Raw genomic sequence first — 18,519 nt, forward strand, 5'->3', positions numbered from 1 at the left:
TCTTTAGAGCTTCATACCGCACTGAGATGTGTCTTTAGAGCTTTATACTGCTCTGAGGTGTGTCTTTAGAGCTTTATACTGCTCTGAGGTGTGTCGTTAGAGCTTTATACCGCTCTGAGGTGTGTCTTTTGAGCCTTATACACTCTGAGGTGTGACTTTAGAGCTTTATACCGCTCTGAGGTGTGTCTTTAGAGCTTTATACCACTCTGAGGTGTGTCTTTAGAGCTTCATACCGCACTGAGGTGCGTCTTTAGAGCTTTATACCACTCTGAGGTGTGTCTTTAGAGCTTTATACCGCTCTGAGGAGTGTCTTTAGAGCTTTATACCGCTCTGAGGTGTGTCTTTAGAGCTTTATAACACTCTGAGGTGTGACTTTAGAGCTTTATACCACTCTGAGGTGTGACTTTAGAGCCTTAAACCACTCTGAGGTGTGACTTTAGAGCTTTATACCACTCTGAGGTGTGACTTTAGAGCCTTAAACCACTCTGAGGTGTGACTTTAGAGCTTTATACCACTCTGAGGTGTGTCTTTAGAGCTTTAAACCACTCTGAGGTGTGTCTTTAGAGCTTTATACGACTCCGAGGTGTGTCTTTAGAGCTTTATACCACTCTGAGGTGTGTCTTTAGAGCTTTATACACTCTGAGGTGTGTCTTTAGAGCTTTATACACTCTGAGGTGTGTCTTTAGAGCTTCATACCGCACTGAGATGTGTCTTTAGAGCTTTATACTGCTCTGAGGTGTGTCTTTAGAGCTTTATACTGCTCTGAGGTGTGTCGTTAGAGCTTTATACCGCTCTGAGGTGTGTCTTTTGAGCCTTATACACTCTGAGGTGTGACTTTAGAGCTTTATACACTCTGAGGTGTGACTTTAGAGCTTTATACCGCTCTGAGTTGTGTCTTTAGAGCTTTATACCACTCTGAGGTGTGTCTTTAGAGCTTCATACCGCACTGAGGTGCGTCTTTAGAGCTTTATACCACTCTGAGGTGTGTCTTTAGAGCTTTATACACTCTGAGGTGTGTCTTTAGAGCTTTATACACTCTGAGGAGTGTCTTTAGAGCTTTATACACTCTGAGGTGTGTCTTTAGAGCTTTATAAACTCTGAGGTGTGTCTATATACACTCTGAGGTGTGTCTTTAGAGCTTTATACACACTGCAGTGTGTCTTTAGAGCTTTATACACTCTGAGGTGTGTCTTTAGAGCTTTATACACTCTGAGGTGTGTCTTTAGAGCTTTATACACTCTGAGGCGTGTCTTTAGAGCTTTATACCACTCTGAGGTGTGTCTTTAGAGCTTTATACCACTCTGAGGTGTGTCTTTAGAGCTTTATACAGTCTGAGGTGTGTCTTTAGAGCTTTATACCACTCTGAGGTGTGTCTTTAGAGCTTTATACACTGTGAGGTGTGTCTTTAGAGCTTTATACCACTCTGAGGTGTGTCTTTAGAGCTTTATACCACTCTGAGGTGTGTCTTTAGAGCTTTATACACTCTGAGGTGTGTCTTTAGAGCTATATACACTCTGAGGTGTGTCTTTAGAGCTTTATACCACTCTGAGGTGTGTCTTTAGAGCAGTATACCACTCTGAGGTCTGTCTTTAGAGCTTTATGCACTCTGAAGTGTGTCTTTAGAGCTTTATACCGCTCTGAGGTGTGTCTTTAGCGCTTTATACACTCTGAGGTGTGTCTTTAGAGCTTTATACCACTCTGAGATGTGTCTTTAGAGCTTTATAAACTCTGAGGTGTGTCTTTAGAGCTTTATACCGCTCTAAGGTGTGTCTTTAGAGCTTTATACCGCTCTAAGGTGTGTCTTTAGAGCTTTATACCACTCTGAGGTGTGTCTTTAGAGCTTTTTACACTCTGAGGTGTGTCTTTAGAGCTTTATACCACTCTGAGGTGTGTCTTTAGAGCTTTTTACACTCTGAGGTGTGTCTTTAGAGCTTTATACACTCTGAGGTGTGTCTTTAGAGCTTTATACCACTCTGAGGTGTGTCTTTAGAGCTTTATACACTCTGAGGTGTGTCTTTAGAGCTTTATACCACTCTGAGGTGTGTCTTTAGAGCTTTATACACTCTGAGGTGTGTCTTTAGAGCTTTATACACTCTGAGGTGTGTCTTTAGAGCTTCATACCGCACTGAGATGTGTCTTTAGAGCTTTATACTGCTCTGAGGTGTGTCTTTAGAGCTTTATACCACTCTGAGCTGTGTCTTTAGAGCTTTATACTGCTCTGAGGTGTGTCGTTAGAGCTTTATACCGCTCTGAGGTGTGTCTTTTGAGCCTTATACACTCTGAGGTTTGACTTTAGAGCTTTATACCGCTCTGAGGTGTGTCTTTAGAGCTTTATACCACTCTGAGGTGTGTCTTTAGAGCTTCATACCGCACTGAGGTGCGTCTTTAGAGCTTTATACCACTCTGAGGTGTGTCTTTAGAGCTTTATACCGCTCTGAGGTGTGTCTTTAGAGCTTTATACCGCTCTGAGGTGTGTCTTTAGAGCTTTATAACACTCTGAGGTGTGACTTTAGAGCTTTATACCACTCTGAGGTGTGACTTTAGAGCCTTAAACCACTCTGAGGTGTGACTTTAGAGCTTTATACCACTCTGAGGTGTGACTTTAGAGCCTTAAACCACTCTGAGGTGTGACTTTAGAGCTTTATACCACTCTGAGGTGTGTCTTTAGAGCTTTAAACCACTCTGAGGTGTGTCTTTAGAGCTTTATACGACTCCGAGGTGTGTCTTTAGAGCTTTATACCACTCTGAGGTGTGTCTTTAGAGCTTTATACACTCTGAGGTGTGTCTTTAGAGCTTTATACACTCTGAGGTGTGTCTTTAGAGCTTCATACCGCACTGAGATGTGTCTTTAGAGCTTTATACTGCTCTGAGGTGTGTCTTTAGAGCTTTATACCACTCTGAGGTGTGTCTTTAGAGCTTTATACTGCTCTGAGGTGTGTCGTTAGAGCTTTATACCGCTCTGAGGTGTGTCTTTTGAGCCTTATACACTCTGAGGTGTGACTTTAGAGCTTTATACACTCTGAGGTGTGACTTTAGAGCTTTATACCGCTCTGAGGTGTGTCTTTAGAGCTTTATACCGCTCTGAGGTGTGTCTTTAGAGCTTTATAACACTCTGAGGTGTGACTTTAGAGCTTTATACCACTCTGAGATGTTACTTTAGAGCCTTAAACCACTCTGAGGTGTGACTTTAGAGCTTTATACCACTCTGAGGTGTGACTTTAGAGCCTTAAACCACTCTGAGGTGTGACTTTAGAGCTTTATACCACTCTGAGGTGTGTCTTTAGAGCTTTATACGACTCCGAGGTGTGTCTTTAGAGCTTTATACGACTCCGAGGTGTGTCTTTAGAGCTTTATACCACTCTGAGGTGTGTCTTTAGAGCTTTATACACTCTGAGGTGTCTCTTTAGAGCTTTATACACTCTGAGGTGTCTCTTTAGAGCTTTATACCACTCTGAGGTTTGTCTTTAGAGCTTTAAACCACTCTGAGGTGTGTCTTTAGAGCTTTATACGACTCCGAGGTGTGTCTTTAGAGCTTTATACCACTCTGAGGTGTGTCCTTAGAGCTTTATACCACTCTGAGGTGTGTCTTTAGAGCTTTATACACTCTGAGGTGTGTCTTTAGAGCTTTATACACTCTGAGGTGTGTCTTTAGAGCTTTATACACTCTGAGGCGTGTCTGTAGAGCTTTATACCACTCTGAGGTGTGTCTTTAGAGCTTTATAACACTCTGAGGTGTGTCTTTAGCGCTTTATACCACTCTGAGGTGTGTCTTTAGAGCTTTATACCACTCTGAGGTGTGTCTTTAGAGCTTTATACCGCTCTGAGGTGTGTCTTTAGAGCTTTATACACTCTGAGGTGTGTCTTTAGAGCTTTATAACTCTCTGAAGTGTGTCTTTAGAGCTTTATAACACTCTGAGGTGTGTCTTTAGAGCTTTATACACTCTGAGGTGTGTCTTTAGAGCTTTATAAACTCTGAGGTGTGTCTTTAGAGCTTTATACACTCTGAGGTGTGTCTTTAGAGCTTTATACACTCTGAGGTGTGTCTTTAGAGCTTTATAACACTCTGAGGTGTGTCTTTAGAGCTTTATACAATCTGAGGTGTGTCTTTAGAGCTTTATACATTCTGAGGTGTGTCTTTAGAGCTTTATACACTCTGAGGTGTGTCTTTAGAGCTTTATACACTCTGAGGTGTGTCTTTAGAGCTTTATACACTCTGAGGTGTGTCTTTAGAGCTTTATACTATCTGAGGTGTGTCTTTAGAGCTTTATACACTCTGAGGTGTGTCTTTAGAGCTTTATACAATCTGAGGTGTGTCTTTAGAGCTTTATACACTCTGAGGTGTGTCTTTAGAGCTTTATACCACTCTGAGGTGTGACTTTAGAGCTTTATACCACTCTGAGGTGTGACTTTAGAGCCTTAAACCACTCTGAGGTGTGACTTTAGAGCTTTATACCACTCTGAGGTGTGACTTTAGAGCTTTAAACCACTCTGAGGTGTGTCTTTAGAGCTTTATACGACTCCGAGGTGTGTCTTTAGAGCTTTATACCACTCTGAGGTGTGTCTTTAGAGCTTTATACACTCTGAGGTGTCTCTTTAGAGCTTTATACACTCTGAGGTGTCTCTTTAGAGCTTTATACCACTCTGAGGTGTCTCTTTAGAGCTTTATACACTCTGAGGTGTGTCTTTAGAGCTTTATACCACTCTGAGGTGTGTCTTTAGAGCTTTATACACTCTGAGGTGTCTCTTTAGAGCTTTATACACTCTGAGGTGTCTCTTTAGAGCTTTATACACTCTGAGGTGTGTCTTTAGAGCTTTATACACTCTGAGGTGTGACTTTAGAGCTTTATACCGCTCTGAGGTGTGTCTTTAGAGCTTTATACCACTCTGAGGTGTGTCTTTAGAGCTTTATACACTCTGAGGTGTGTCTTTAGAGCTTTATACCACTCTGAGGTGTGTCTTTAGAGCTTTATACCACTCTGAGGTGTGTCTTTAGAGCTTTACACTGCTCTGAGGTGTGTCTTTAGAGCTTTATACAACTCTGAGGTGTGTCTTTAGAGCTTTATACCACTCTGAGATGTGTCTTTAGAGCTTTATAAACTCTGAGGTGTGTATTTAGAGTTTTATAAACTCTGAGGTGTGTCTTTAGAGCCTTATACCACTCTGAGGTGTGTCTTTAGAGCTTTATACCGCTCTGAGGTGTGTCTTTAGAGCTTTATACAATCTTAGGTGTGTCTTTAGAGCTTTATACACTCTGAGGTGTGTCTTTAGAGCTTTATACACTCTGAGGTGTGTCTTTAGAGCTTTATACACTCTGAGGTGTGTCTTTAGAGCTTTATACACTCTGAGGCGTGTCTTTAGAGCTTTATACCACTCTGAGGTGTGTCTTTAGAGCTTTATAACACTCTGATGTGTGTCTTTAGCGCTTTATACCACTCTGAGGTGTGTCTTTAGAGCTTTATACCACTCTGAGGTGTGTCTTTAGAGCTTTATACCGCTCTGAGGTGTGTCTTTAGAGCTTTATACACTCTGAGGTGTGTCTTTAGAGCTTTATACACTCTGAGGTGTGTCTTTAGAGCTTTATACACTCTGAGGTGTGTCTTTAGAGCTTTATACACTGTGAGGTGTGTCTTTAGAGCTTTATACACTGTGAGGTGTGTCTTTAGAGCTTTATACACTCTGAGGTGTGTCTTTAGAGCTTTATACACTCTGAGGTGTGTCTTTAGAGCTTTATACCACTCTGAGGTGTGTCTTTAGAGTTTTATACCACTCTGAGATGTGTCTTTAGAGCTTTATAAACTCTGAGGTGTGTCTTTAGAGCTTTATACCGCTCTAGGGTGTGTCTTTAGAGCTTTATACCGCTCTAAGGTGTGTCTTTAGAGCTTTATACCACTCTGAGGTGTGTCTTTAGAGCTTTTTACACTCTGAGGTGTGTCTTTAGAGCTTTATACCACTCTGAGGTGTGTCTTTAGAGCTTTATACACTCTGAGGTGTGTCTTTAGAGCTTTATACTGCTCTGAGGTGTGTCTTTAGAGCTTTATACCACTCTGAGGTGTGTCTTTAGAGCTTTATACTGCTCTGAGGTGTGTCTTTAGAGCTTTATACCGCTCTGAGGTGTGTCTTTTGAGCCTTATACACTCTGAGGTGTGACTTTAGAGCTTTATACACTCAGAGGTGTGACTTTAGAGCTTTATACCGCTCTGAGGTGTGTCTTTAGAGCTTTATACACTCTGAGGTGTGTCTTTAGAGCTTTATACCACTCCGAGGTGTGTCTTTAGAGCTTTATACACTCTGAGGTGTGTCTTTAGAGCTTTATACACTCTGAGGTGTGTCTTTAGAGCTTCATACCGCACTGAGGTGTGTCTTTAGAGCTTTATACACTCTGAGGGGTGTCTTTAGAGCTTTATACTGCTCTGAGGTGTGTCTTTAGAGCTTTATACCACTCTGAGGTGTGTCTTTAGAGCTTTATACAGCTCTGAGGTGTGTCTTTAGAGCTTTATACACTCTGAGGTGTGTCTTTAGAGCTTCATACCGCACTGAGGTGCGTCTTTAGAGCTTTATACCGCTCTGAGGTGTGACTTTAGAGCCTTAAACCACTCTGAGGTGTGACTTTAGAGCTTTATACCACTCTGGGGTGTGTCTTTAGAGCTTTATACACTCTGAGGTGTGTCTTTAGAGCTTTATACACTCTGAGGTGTGTCTTTAGAGCTTTATAACACTCTGAGGAGTGTCTTTAGAGCTTTATACACTCTGAGGTGTGTCTTTAGAGCTTTATAAACTCTGAGGTGTGTCTATATACACTCTGAGGTGTGTCTTTAGAGCTTTATACACTCTGAGGTGTGTCTTTAGAGCTTTATACACTCTGAGGTGTGTCTTTAGAGCTTTATACACTCTGAGGCGTGTCTTTAGAGCTTTATACCACTCTGAGGTGTGTCTTTAGAGCTTTATACCACTCTGAGGTGTGTCTTTAGAGCTTTATACACTCTGAGGTGTGTCTTTAGAGCTTTATACACTCTGAGGCGTGTCTTTAGAGCTTTATACCACTCTGAGGTGTGTCTTTAGAGCTTTATACCACTCTGAGGTGTGTCTTTAGAGCTTTATACCACTCTGAGGTGTGTCTTTAGAGCTTTATACACTCTGAGGTGTGTCTTTAGAGCTTTATACCACTCTGAGGTGTGTCTTTAGAGCTTTATACACTGTGAGGTGTGTCTTTAGAGCTTTATACCACTCTGAGGTGTGTCTTTAGAGCTTTATACCACTCTGAGGTGTGTCTTTAGAGCATTATACACTCTGAGGTGTGTCTTTAGAGCTATATACACTCTGAGGTGTGTCTTTAGAGCTTTATACCACTCTGAGGTGTGTCTTTAGAGCAGTATACCACTCTGAGGTGTGTCTTTAGAGCTTTATGCACTCTGAAGTGTGTCTTTAGAGCTTTATACCGCTCTGAGGTGTGTCTTTAGAACTTTATACCACTCTGAGGTGTGTCTTTAGCGCTTTATACACTCTGAGGTGTGTCTTTAGAGCTTTATACCACTCTGAGATGTGTCTTTAGAGCTTTATAAACTCTGAGGTGTGTCTTTAGAGCTTTATACTGCTCTGAGGTGTGTCTTTAGAGCTTTATACCACTCTGAGGTGTGTCTTTAGAGCTTTTTACACTCTGAGGTGTGTCTTTAGAGCTTTATACCACTCTGAGGTGTGTCTTTAGAGCTTTTTACACTCTGAGGTGTGTCTTTAGAGCTTTATACCACTCTGAGGTGTGTCTTTAGAGCTTTATACACTCTGAGGTGTGTCTTTAGAGCTTTATACCACTCTGAGGTGTGTCTTTAGAGCTTTATACACTGTGAGGTGTGTCTTTAGAGCTTTATACACTCTGAGGTGTGTCTTTAGAGCTTCATACCGCACTGAGATGTGTCTTTAGAGCTTTATACTGCTCTGAGGTGTGTCTTTAGAGCTTTATACTGCTCTGAGGTGTGTCGTTAGAGCTTTATACCGCTCTGAGGTGTGTCTTTTGAGCCTTATACACTCTGAGGTGTGACTTTAGAGCTTTATACCGCTCTGAGGTGTGTCTTTAGAGCTTTATACCACTCTGAGGTGTGTCTTTAGAGCTTCATACCGCACTGAGGTGCGTCTTTAGAGCTTTATACCACTCTGAGGTGTGTCTTTAGAGCTTTATACCGCTCTGAGGAGTGTCTTTAGAGCTTTATACCGCTCTGAGGTGTGTCTTTAGAGCTTTATAACACTCTGAGGTGTGACTTTAGAGCTTTATACCACTCTGAGGTGTGACTTTAGAGCCTTAAACCACTCTGAGGTGTGACTTTAGAGCTTTATACCACTCTGAGGTGTGACTTTAGAGCCTTAAACCACTCTGAGGTGTGACTTTAGAGCTTTATACCACTCTGAGGTGTGTCTTTAGAGCTTTAAACCACTCTGAGGTGTGTCTTTAGAGCTTTATACGACTCCGAGGTGTGTCTTTAGAGCTTTATACCACTCTGAGGTGTGTCTTTAGAGCTTTATACACTCTGAGGTGTGTCTTTAGAGCTTTATACACTCTGAGGTGTGTCTTTAGAGCTTCATACCGCACTGAGATGTGTCTTTAGAGCTTTATACTGCTCTGAGGTGTGTCTTTAGAGCTTTATACTGCTCTGAGGTGTGTCGTTAGAGCTTTATACCGCTCTGAGGTGTGTCTTTTGAGCCTTATACACTCTGAGGTGTGACTTTAGAGCTTTATACACTCTGAGGTGTGACTTTAGAGCTTTATACCGCTCTGAGTTGTGTCTTTAGAGCTTTATACCACTCTGAGGTGTGTCTTTAGAGCTTCATACCGCACTGAGGTGCGTCTTTAGAGCTTTATACCACTCTGAGGTGTGTCTTTAGAGCTTTATACACTCTGAGGTGTGTCTTTAGAGCTTTATACACTCTGAGGAGTGTCTTTAGAGCTTTATACACTCTGAGGTGTGTCTTTAGAGCTTTATAAACTCTGAGGTGTGTCTATATACACTCTGAGGTGTGTCTTTAGAGCTTTATACACACTGCAGTGTGTCTTTAGAGCTTTATACACTCTGAGGTGTGTCTTTAGAGCTTTATACACTCTGAGGTGTGTCTTTAGAGCTTTATACACTCTGAGGCGTGTCTTTAGAGCTTTATACCACTCTGAGGTGTGTCTTTAGAGCTTTATACCACTCTGAGGTGTGTCTTTAGAGCTTTATACAGTCTGAGGTGTGTCTTTAGAGCTTTATACCACTCTGAGGTGTGTCTTTAGAGCTTTATACACTGTGAGGTGTGTCTTTAGAGCTTTATACCACTCTGAGGTGTGTCTTTAGAGCTTTATACCACTCTGAGGTGTGTCTTTAGAGCTTTATACACTCTGAGGTGTGTCTTTAGAGCTATATACACTCTGAGGTGTGTCTTTAGAGCTTTATACCACTCTGAGGTGTGTCTTTAGAGCAGTATACCACTCTGAGGTCTGTCTTTAGAGCTTTATGCACTCTGAAGTGTGTCTTTAGAGCTTTATACCGCTCTGAGGTGTGTCTTTAGCGCTTTATACACTCTGAGGTGTGTCTTTAGAGCTTTATACCACTCTGAGATGTGTCTTTAGAGCTTTATAAACTCTGAGGTGTGTCTTTAGAGCTTTATACCGCTCTAAGGTGTGTCTTTAGAGCTTTATACCGCTCTAAGGTGTGTCTTTAGAGCTTTATACCACTCTGAGGTGTGTCTTTAGAGCTTTTTACACTCTGAGGTGTGTCTTTAGAGCTTTATACCACTCTGAGGTGTGTCTTTAGAGCTTTTTACACTCTGAGGTGTGTCTTTAGAGCTTTATACACTCTGAGGTGTGTCTTTAGAGCTTTATACCACTCTGAGGTGTGTCTTTAGAGCTTTATACACTCTGAGGTGTGTCTTTAGAGCTTTATACCACTCTGAGGTGTGTCTTTAGAGCTTTATACACTCTGAGGTGTGTCTTTAGAGCTTTATACACTCTGAGGTGTGTCTTTAGAGCTTCATACCGCACTGAGATGTGTCTTTAGAGCTTTATACTGCTCTGAGGTGTGTCTTTAGAGCTTTATACCACTCTGAGCTGTGTCTTTAGAGCTTTATACTGCTCTGAGGTGTGTCGTTAGAGCTTTATACCGCTCTGAGGTGTGTCTTTTGAGCCTTATACACTCTGAGGTTTGACTTTAGAGCTTTATACCGCTCTGAGGTGTGTCTTTAGAGCTTTATACCACTCTGAGGTGTGTCTTTAGAGCTTCATACCGCACTGAGGTGCGTCTTTAGAGCTTTATACCACTCTGAGGTGTGTCTTTAGAGCTTTATACCGCTCTGAGGTGTGTCTTTAGAGCTTTATACCGCTCTGAGGTGTGTCTTTAGAGCTTTATAACACTCTGAGGTGTGACTTTAGAGCTTTATACCACTCTGAGGTGTGACTTTAGAGCCTTAAACCACTCTGAGGTGTGACTTTAGAGCTTTATACCACTCTGAGGTGTGACTTTAGAGCCTTAAACCACTCTGAGGTGTGACTTTAGAGCTTTATACCACTCTGAGGTGTGTCTTTAGAGCTTTAAACCACTCTGAGGTGTGTCTTTAGAGCTTTATACGACTCCGAGGTGTGTCTTTAGAGCTTTATACCACTCTGAGGTGTGTCTTTAGAGCTTTATACACTCTGAGGTGTGTCTTTAGAGCTTTATACACTCTGAGGTGTGTCTTTAGAGCTTCATACCGCACTGAGATGTGTCTTTAGAGCTTTATACTGCTCTGAGGTGTGTCTTTAGAGCTTTATACCACTCTGAGGTGTGTCTTTAGAGCTTTATACTGCTCTGAGGTGTGTCGTTAGAGCTTTATACCGCTCTGAGGTGTGTCTTTTGAGCCTTATACACTCTGAGGTGTGACTTTAGAGCTTTATACACTCTGAGGTGTGACTTTAGAGCTTTATACCGCTCTGAGGTGTGTCTTTAGAGCTTTATACCGCTCTGAGGTGTGTCTTTAGAGCTTTATAACACTCTGAGGTGTGACTTTAGAGCTTTATACCACTCTGAGATGTTACTTTAGAGCCTTAAACCACTCTGAGGTGTGACTTTAGAGCTTTATACCACTCTGAGGTGTGACTTTAGAGCCTTAAACCACTCTGAGGTGTGACTTTAGAGCTTTATACCACTCTGAGGTGTGTCTTTAGAGCTTTATACGACTCCGAGGTGTGTCTTTAGAGCTTTATACGACTCCGAGGTGTGTCTTTAGAGCTTTATACCACTCTGAGGTGTGTCTTTAGAGCTTTATACACTCTGAGGTGTCTCTTTAGAGCTTTATACACTCTGAGGTGTCTCTTTAGAGCTTTATACCACTCTGAGGTTTGTCTTTAGAGCTTTAAACCACTCTGAGGTGTGTCTTTAGAGCTTTATACGACTCCGAGGTGTGTCTTTAGAGCTTTATACCACTCTGAGGTGTGTCCTTAGAGCTTTATACCACTCTGAGGTGTGTCTTTAGAGCTTTATACACTCTGAGGTGTGTCTTTAGAGCTTTATACACTCTGAGGTGTGTCTTTAGAGCTTTATACACTCTGAGGCGTGTCTGTAGAGCTTTATACCACTCTGAGGTGTGTCTTTAGAGCTTTATAACACTCTGAGGTGTGTCTTTAGCGCTTTATACCACTCTGAGGTGTGTCTTTAGAGCTTTATACCACTCTGAGGTGTGTCTTTAGAGCTTTATACCGCTCTGAGGTGTGTCTTTAGAGCTTTATACACTCTGAGGTGTGTCTTTAGAGCTTTATAACTCTCTGAAGTGTGTCTTTAGAGCTTTATAACACTCTGAGGTGTGTCTTTAGAGCTTTATACACTCTGAGGTGTGTCTTTAGAGCTTTATAAACTCTGAGGTGTGTCTTTAGAGCTTTATACACTCTGAGGTGTGTCTTTAGAGCTTTATACACTCTGAGGTGTGTCTTTAGAGCTTTATAACACTCTGAGGTGTGTCTTTAGAGCTTTATACAATCTGAGGTGTGTCTTTAGAGCTTTATACATTCTGAGGTGTGTCTTTAGAGCTTTATACACTCTGAGGTGTGTCTTTAGAGCTTTATACACTCTGAGGTGTGTCTTTAGAGCTTTATACACTCTGAGGTGTGTCTTTAGAGCTTTATACTATCTGAGGTGTGTCTTTAGAGCTTTATACACTCTGAGGTGTGTCTTTAGAGCTTTATACAATCTGAGGTGTGTCTTTAGAGCTTTATACACTCTGAGGTGTGTCTTTAGAGCTTTATACCACTCTGAGGTGTGACTTTAGAGCTTTATACCACTCTGAGGTGTGACTTTAGAGCCTTAAACCACTCTGAGGTGTGACTTTAGAGCTTTATACCACTCTGAGGTGTGACTTTAGAGCTTTAAACCACTCTGAGGTGTGTCTTTAGAGCTTTATACGACTCCGAGGTGTGTCTTTAGAGCTTTATACCACTCTGAGGTGTGTCTTTAGAGCTTTATACACTCTGAGGTGTCTCTTTAGAGCTTTATACACTCTGAGGTGTCTCTTTAGAGCTTTATACCACTCTGAGGTGTCTCTTTAGAGCTTTATACACTCTGAGGTGTGTCTTTAGAGCTTTATACCACTCTGAGGTGTGTCTTTAGAGCTTTATACACTCTGAGGTGTCTCTTTAGAGCTTTATACACTCTGAGGTGTCTCTTTAGAGCTTTATACACTCTGAGGTGTGTCTTTAGAGCTTTATACACTCTGAGGTGTGACTTTAGAGCTTTATACCGCTCTGAGGTGTGTCTTTAGAGCTTTATACCACTCTGAGGTGTGTCTTTAGAGCTTTATACACTCTGAGGTGTGTCTTTAGAGCTTTATACCACTCTGAGGTGTGTCTTTAGAGCTTTATACCACTCTGAGGTGTGTCTTTAGAGCTTTACACTGCTCTGAGGTGTGTCTTTAGAGCTTTATACAACTCTGAGGTGTGTCTTTAGAGCTTTATACCACTCTGAGATGTGTCTTTAGAGCTTTATAAACTCTGAGGTGTGTATTTAGAGCTTTATAAACTCTGAGGTGTGTCTTTAGAGCCTTATACCACTCTGAGGTGTGTCTTTAGAGCTTTATACCGCTCTGAGGTGTGTCTTTAGAGCTTTATACAATCTTAGGTGTGTCTTTAGAGCTTTATACACTCTGAGGTGTGTCTTTAGAGCTTTATACACTCTGAGGTGTGTCTTTAGAGCTTTATACACTCTGAGGTGTGTCTTTAGAGCTTTATACACTCTGAGGCGTGTCTTTAGAGCTTTATACCACTCTGAGGTGTGTCTTTAGAGCTTTATAACACTCTGAGGTGTGTCTTTAGCGCTTTATACCACTCTGAGGTGTGTCTTTAGAGCTTTATACCACTCTGAGGTGTGTCTTTAGAGCTTTATACCGCTCTGAGGTGTGTCTTTAGAGCTTTATACACTCTGAGGTGTGTCTTTAGAGCTTTATACACTCTGAGGTGTGTCTTTAGAGCTTTATACACTCTGAGGTGTGTCTTTAGAGCTTTATACACTGTGAGGTGTGTCTTTAGAGCTTTATACACTCTGAGGTGTGTCTTTAGAGCTTTATACACTCTGAGGTGTGTCTTTAGAGCTTTATACCACTCTGAGGTGTGTCTTTAGAGTTTTATACCACTCTGAGATGTGTCTTTAGAGCTTTATAAACTCTGAGGTGTGTCTTTAGAGCTTTATACCGCTCTAGGGTGTGTCTTTAGAGCTTTATACCGCTCTAAGGTGTGTCTTTAGAGCTTTATACCACTCTGAGGTGTGTCTTTAGAGCTTTTTACACTCTGAGGTGTGTCTTTAGAGCTTTATACCACTCTGAGGTGTGTCTTTAGAGCTTTATACACTCTGAGGTGTGTCTTTAGAGCTTTATACTGCTCTGAGGTGTGTCTTTAGAGCTTTATACCACTCTGAGGTGTGTCTTTAGAGCTTTATACTGCTCTGAGGTGTGTCTTTAGAGCTTTATACCGCTCTGAGGTGTGTCTTTTGAGCCTTATACACTCTGAGGTGTGACTTTAGAGCTTTATACACTCAGAGGTGTGACTTTAGAGCTTTATACCGCTCTGAGGTGTGTCTTTAGAGCTTTATACACTCTGAGGTGTGTCTTTAGAGCTTTATACCACTCCGAGGTGTGTCTTTAGAGCTTTATACACTCTGAGGTGTGTCTTTATAGCTTTATACACTCTGAGGTGTGTCTTTAGAGCTTCATACCGCACTGAGGTGTGTCTTTAGAGCTTTATACACTCTGAGGGGTGTCTTTAGAGCTTTATACTGCTCTGAGGTGTGTCTTTAGAGCTTTATACCACTCTGAGGTGTGTCTTTAGAGCTTTATACCACTCTGAGGTGTGTCTTTAGAGCTTTATACCGCTCTGAGGTGTGTCTTTAGAGCTTTATACACTCTGAGGTGTGTCTTTAGAGCTTTATACACTCTGAGGTGTGTCTTTAGAGCTTTATACACTCTGAGGTGTGTCTTTAGAGCTTTATACACTGTGAGGTGTGTCTTTAGAGCTTTATACACTCTGAGGTGTGTCTTTAGAGCTTTATACACTCTGAGGTGTGTCTTTAGAGCTTTATACCACTCTGAGGTGTGTCTTTAGAGTTTTATACCACTCTGAGATGTGTCTTTAGAGCTTTATAAACTCTGAGGTGTGTCTTTAGAGCTTTATACCGCTCTAGGGTGTGTCTTTAGAGCTTTATACCGCTCTAAGGTGTGTCTTTAGAGCTTTATACCACTCTGAGGTGTGTCTTTAGAGCTTTTTACACTCTGAGGTGTGTCTTTAGAGCTTTATACCACTCTGAGGTGTGTCTTTAGAGCTTTATACACTCTGAGGTGTGTCTTTAGAGCTTTATACTGCTCTGAGGTGTGTCTTTAGAGCTTTATACCACTCTGAGGTGTGTCTTTAGAGCTTTATACTGCTCTGAGGTGTGTCTTTAGAGCTTTATACCGCTCTGAGGTGTGTCTTTTGAGCCTTATACACTCTGAGGTGTGACTTTAGAGCTTTATACACTCAGAGGTGTGACTTTAGAGCTTTATACCGCTCTGAGGTGTGTCTTTAGAGCTTTATACACTCTGAGGTGTGTCTTTAGAGCTTTATACCACTCCGAGGTGTGTCTTTAGAGCTTTATACACTCTGAGGTGTGTCTTTATAGCTTTATACACTCTGAGGTGTGTCTTTAGAGCTTCATACCGCACTGAGGTGTGTCTTTAGAGCTTTATACACTCTGAGGGGTGTCTTTAGAGCTTTATACTGCTCTGAGGTGTGTCTTTAGAGCTTTATACCACTCTGAGGTGTGTCTTTAGAGCTTTATACAGCTCTGAGGTGTGTCTTTAGAGCTTTATACACTCTGAGGTGTGTCTTTAGAGCTTCATACCGCACTGAGGTGCGTCTTTAGAGCTTTATACCGCTCTGAGGTGTGACTTTAGAGCCTTAAACCACTCTGAGGTGTGACTTTAGAGCTTTATACCACTCTGAGGTGTGTCTTTAGAGCTTTATACACTCTGAGGTGTGTCTTTAGAGCTTTATACACTCTGAGGTGTGTCTTTAGAGCTTTATAACACTCTGAGGAGTGTCTTTAGAGCTTTATACACTCTGAGGTGTGTCTTTAGAGCTTTATAAACTCTGAGGTGTGTCTATATACACTCTGAGGTGTGTCTTTAGAGCTTTATACACTCTGAGGTGTGTCTTTAGAGCTTTATACACTCTGAGGCGTGTCTTTAGAGCTTTATACCACTCTGAGGTGTGTCTTTAGAGCTTTATACCACTCTGAGGTGTGTCTTTAGAGCTTTATACCACTCTGAGGTGTGTCTTTAGAGCTTTATACACTGTGAGGTGTGTCTTTAGAGCTTTATACCACTCTGAGGTGTGTCTTTAGAGCTTTATACCACTCTGAGGTGTGTCTTTAGAGCTTTATACACTCTGAGGTGTGTCTTTAGAGCTATATACACTCTGAGGTGTGTCTTTAGAGCTTTATGCACTCTGAAGTGTGTCTTTAGAGCTTTATACCGCTCTGAGGTGTGTCTTTAGCGCTTTATACACTCTGAGGTGTGTCTTTAGAGCTTTATACCACTCTGAGATGTGTCTTTAGAGCTTTATAAACTCTGAGGTGTGTCTTTAGAGCTTTATACTGCTCTGAGGTGTGTCTTTAGAGCTTTATACCACTCTGAGGTGTGTCTTTAGAGCTTTATACACTCTGAGGTGTGTCTTTAGAGCTTTATACACTCTGAGGTGTGTCTTTAGAGCTTCATACCGCACTGAGATGTGTCTTTAGAGCTTTATACTGCTCTGAGGTGTGTCTTTAGAGCTTTATACCACTCTGAGCTGTGTCTTTAGAGCTTTATACTGCTCTGAGGTGTGTCGTTAGAGCTTTATACCGCTCTGAGGTGTGTCTTTTGAGCCTTATACACTCTGAGGTTTGACTTTAGAGCTTTATACCGCTCTGAGGTGTGTCTTTAGAGCTTTATACCACTCTGAGGTGTGTCTTTAGAGCTTCATACCGCACTGAGGTGCGTCTTTAGAGCTTTATACCACTCTGAGGTGTGTCTTTAGAGCTTTATACCGCTCTGAGGTGTGTCTTTAGAGCTTTATACCGCTCTGAGGTGTGTCTTTAGAGCTTTATAACACTCTGAGGTGTGACTTTAGAGCTTTATACCACTCTGAGGTGTGACTTTAGAGCTTTATACCACTCTGAGGTGTGACTTTAGAGCCTTAAACCACTCTGAGGTGTGACTTTAGAGCTTTATACCACTCTGAGGTGTGTCTTTAGAGCTTTAAACCACTCTGAGGTGTGTCTTTAGAGCTTTATATGACTCCGAGGTGTGTCTTTAGAGCTTTATACCACTCTGAGGTGTGTCTTTAGAGCTTTATACACTCTGAGGTGTGTCTTTAGAGCTTTATACACTCTGAGGTGTGTCTTTAGAGCTTCATACCGCACTGAGATGTGTCTTTAGAGCTTTATACTGCTCTGAGGTGTGTCTTTAGAGCTTTATACCACTCTGAGGTGTGTCTTTAGAGCTTTATACTGCTCTGAGGTGTGTCGTTAGAGCTTTATACCGCTCTGAGGTGTGTCTTTTGAGCCTTATACACTCTGAGGTGTGACTTTAGAGCTTTATACACTCTGAGGTGTGACTTTAGAGCTTTATACCGCTCTGAGGTGTGTCTTTAGAGCTTTATACCGCTCTGAGGTGTGTCTTTAGAGCTTTATAACACTCTGAGGTGTGACTTTAGAGCTTTATACCACTCTGAGATGTTACTTTAGAGCCTTAAACCACTCTGAGGTGTGACTTTAGAGCTTTATACCACTCTGAGGTGTGACTTTAGAGCCTTAAACCACTCTGAGGTGTGACTTTAGAGCTTTATACCACTCTGAGGTGTGTCTTTAGAGCTTTAAACCACTCTGAGGTGTGTCTTTAGAGCTTTATACGACTCCGAGGTGTGTCTTTAGAGCTTTATACCACTCTGAGGTGTGTCTTTAGAGCTTTATACACTCTGAGGTGTCTCTTTAGAGCTTTATACACTCTGAGGTGTCTCTTTAGAGCTTTATACCACTCTGAGGTTTGTCTTTAGAGCTTTAAACCACTCTGAGGTGTGTCTTTAGAGCTTTATACGACTCCGAGGTGTGTCTTTAGAGCTTTATACCACTCTGAGGTGTGTCCTTAGAGCTTTATACCACTCTGAGGTGTGTCTTTAGAGCTTTATACACTCTGAGGTGTCTCTTTAGAGCTTTATACACTCTGAGGTGTGTCTTTAGATCCGTATACCACTCTGAGGTGTGACTTTAAAGCTTTAAACCGCTCTGAGGTGTGTCTTTAGAGCTTTATACACTCTGAGGTGTGTCTTTAGAGCTTTATACACTCTGAGGTGTGTCTTTAGAGCTTTATAAACTCTGAGGTGTGTCTTTAGAGCTTTATACACTCTGAGGTGTGTCTTTAGAGCTTTATAACACTCTGAAGTGTGTCTTTAGAGCTTTATAACACTCTGAGGTGTGTCTTTAGAGCTTTATACACTCTGAGGTGTGTCTTTAGAGCTTTATAAACTCTGAGGTGTGTCTTTAGAGCTTTATACACTCTGAGGTGTGTCTTTAGAGCTTTATACACTCTGAGGTGTGTCTTTAGAGCTTTATAACACTCTGAGGTGTGTCTTTAGAGCTTTATACAATCTGAGGTGTGTCTTTAGAGCTTTATACACTCTGAGGTGTGTCTTTAGAGCTTTATAACACTCTGAGGTGTGTCTTTAGAGCTTTATACACTCTGAGGTGTGTCTTTAGAGCTTTATACACTCTGAGGTGTGTCTTTAGAGCTTTATACTATCTGAGGTGTGTCTTTAGAGCTTTATACACTCTGAGGTGTGTCTTTAGAGCTTTATACAATCTGAGGTGTGTCTTTAGAGCTTTATACACTCTGAGGTGTGTCTTTAGAGCTTTATACCACTCTGAGGTGTGACTTTAGAGCTTTATACCACTCTGAGGTGTGACTTTAGAGCCTTAAACCACTCTGAGGTGTGACTTTAGAGCTTTATACCACTCTGAGGTGTGACTTTAG

Source organism: Eucyclogobius newberryi, unplaced genomic scaffold (genome assembly GCF_026437365.1).
Source record: "Eucyclogobius newberryi isolate DKJ021-1_F unplaced genomic scaffold, fEucNew1.0.hap1 SCAF_16, whole genome shotgun sequence".
Classification (NCBI taxonomy): domain Eukaryota; kingdom Metazoa; phylum Chordata; class Actinopteri; order Gobiiformes; family Gobiidae; genus Eucyclogobius; species Eucyclogobius newberryi.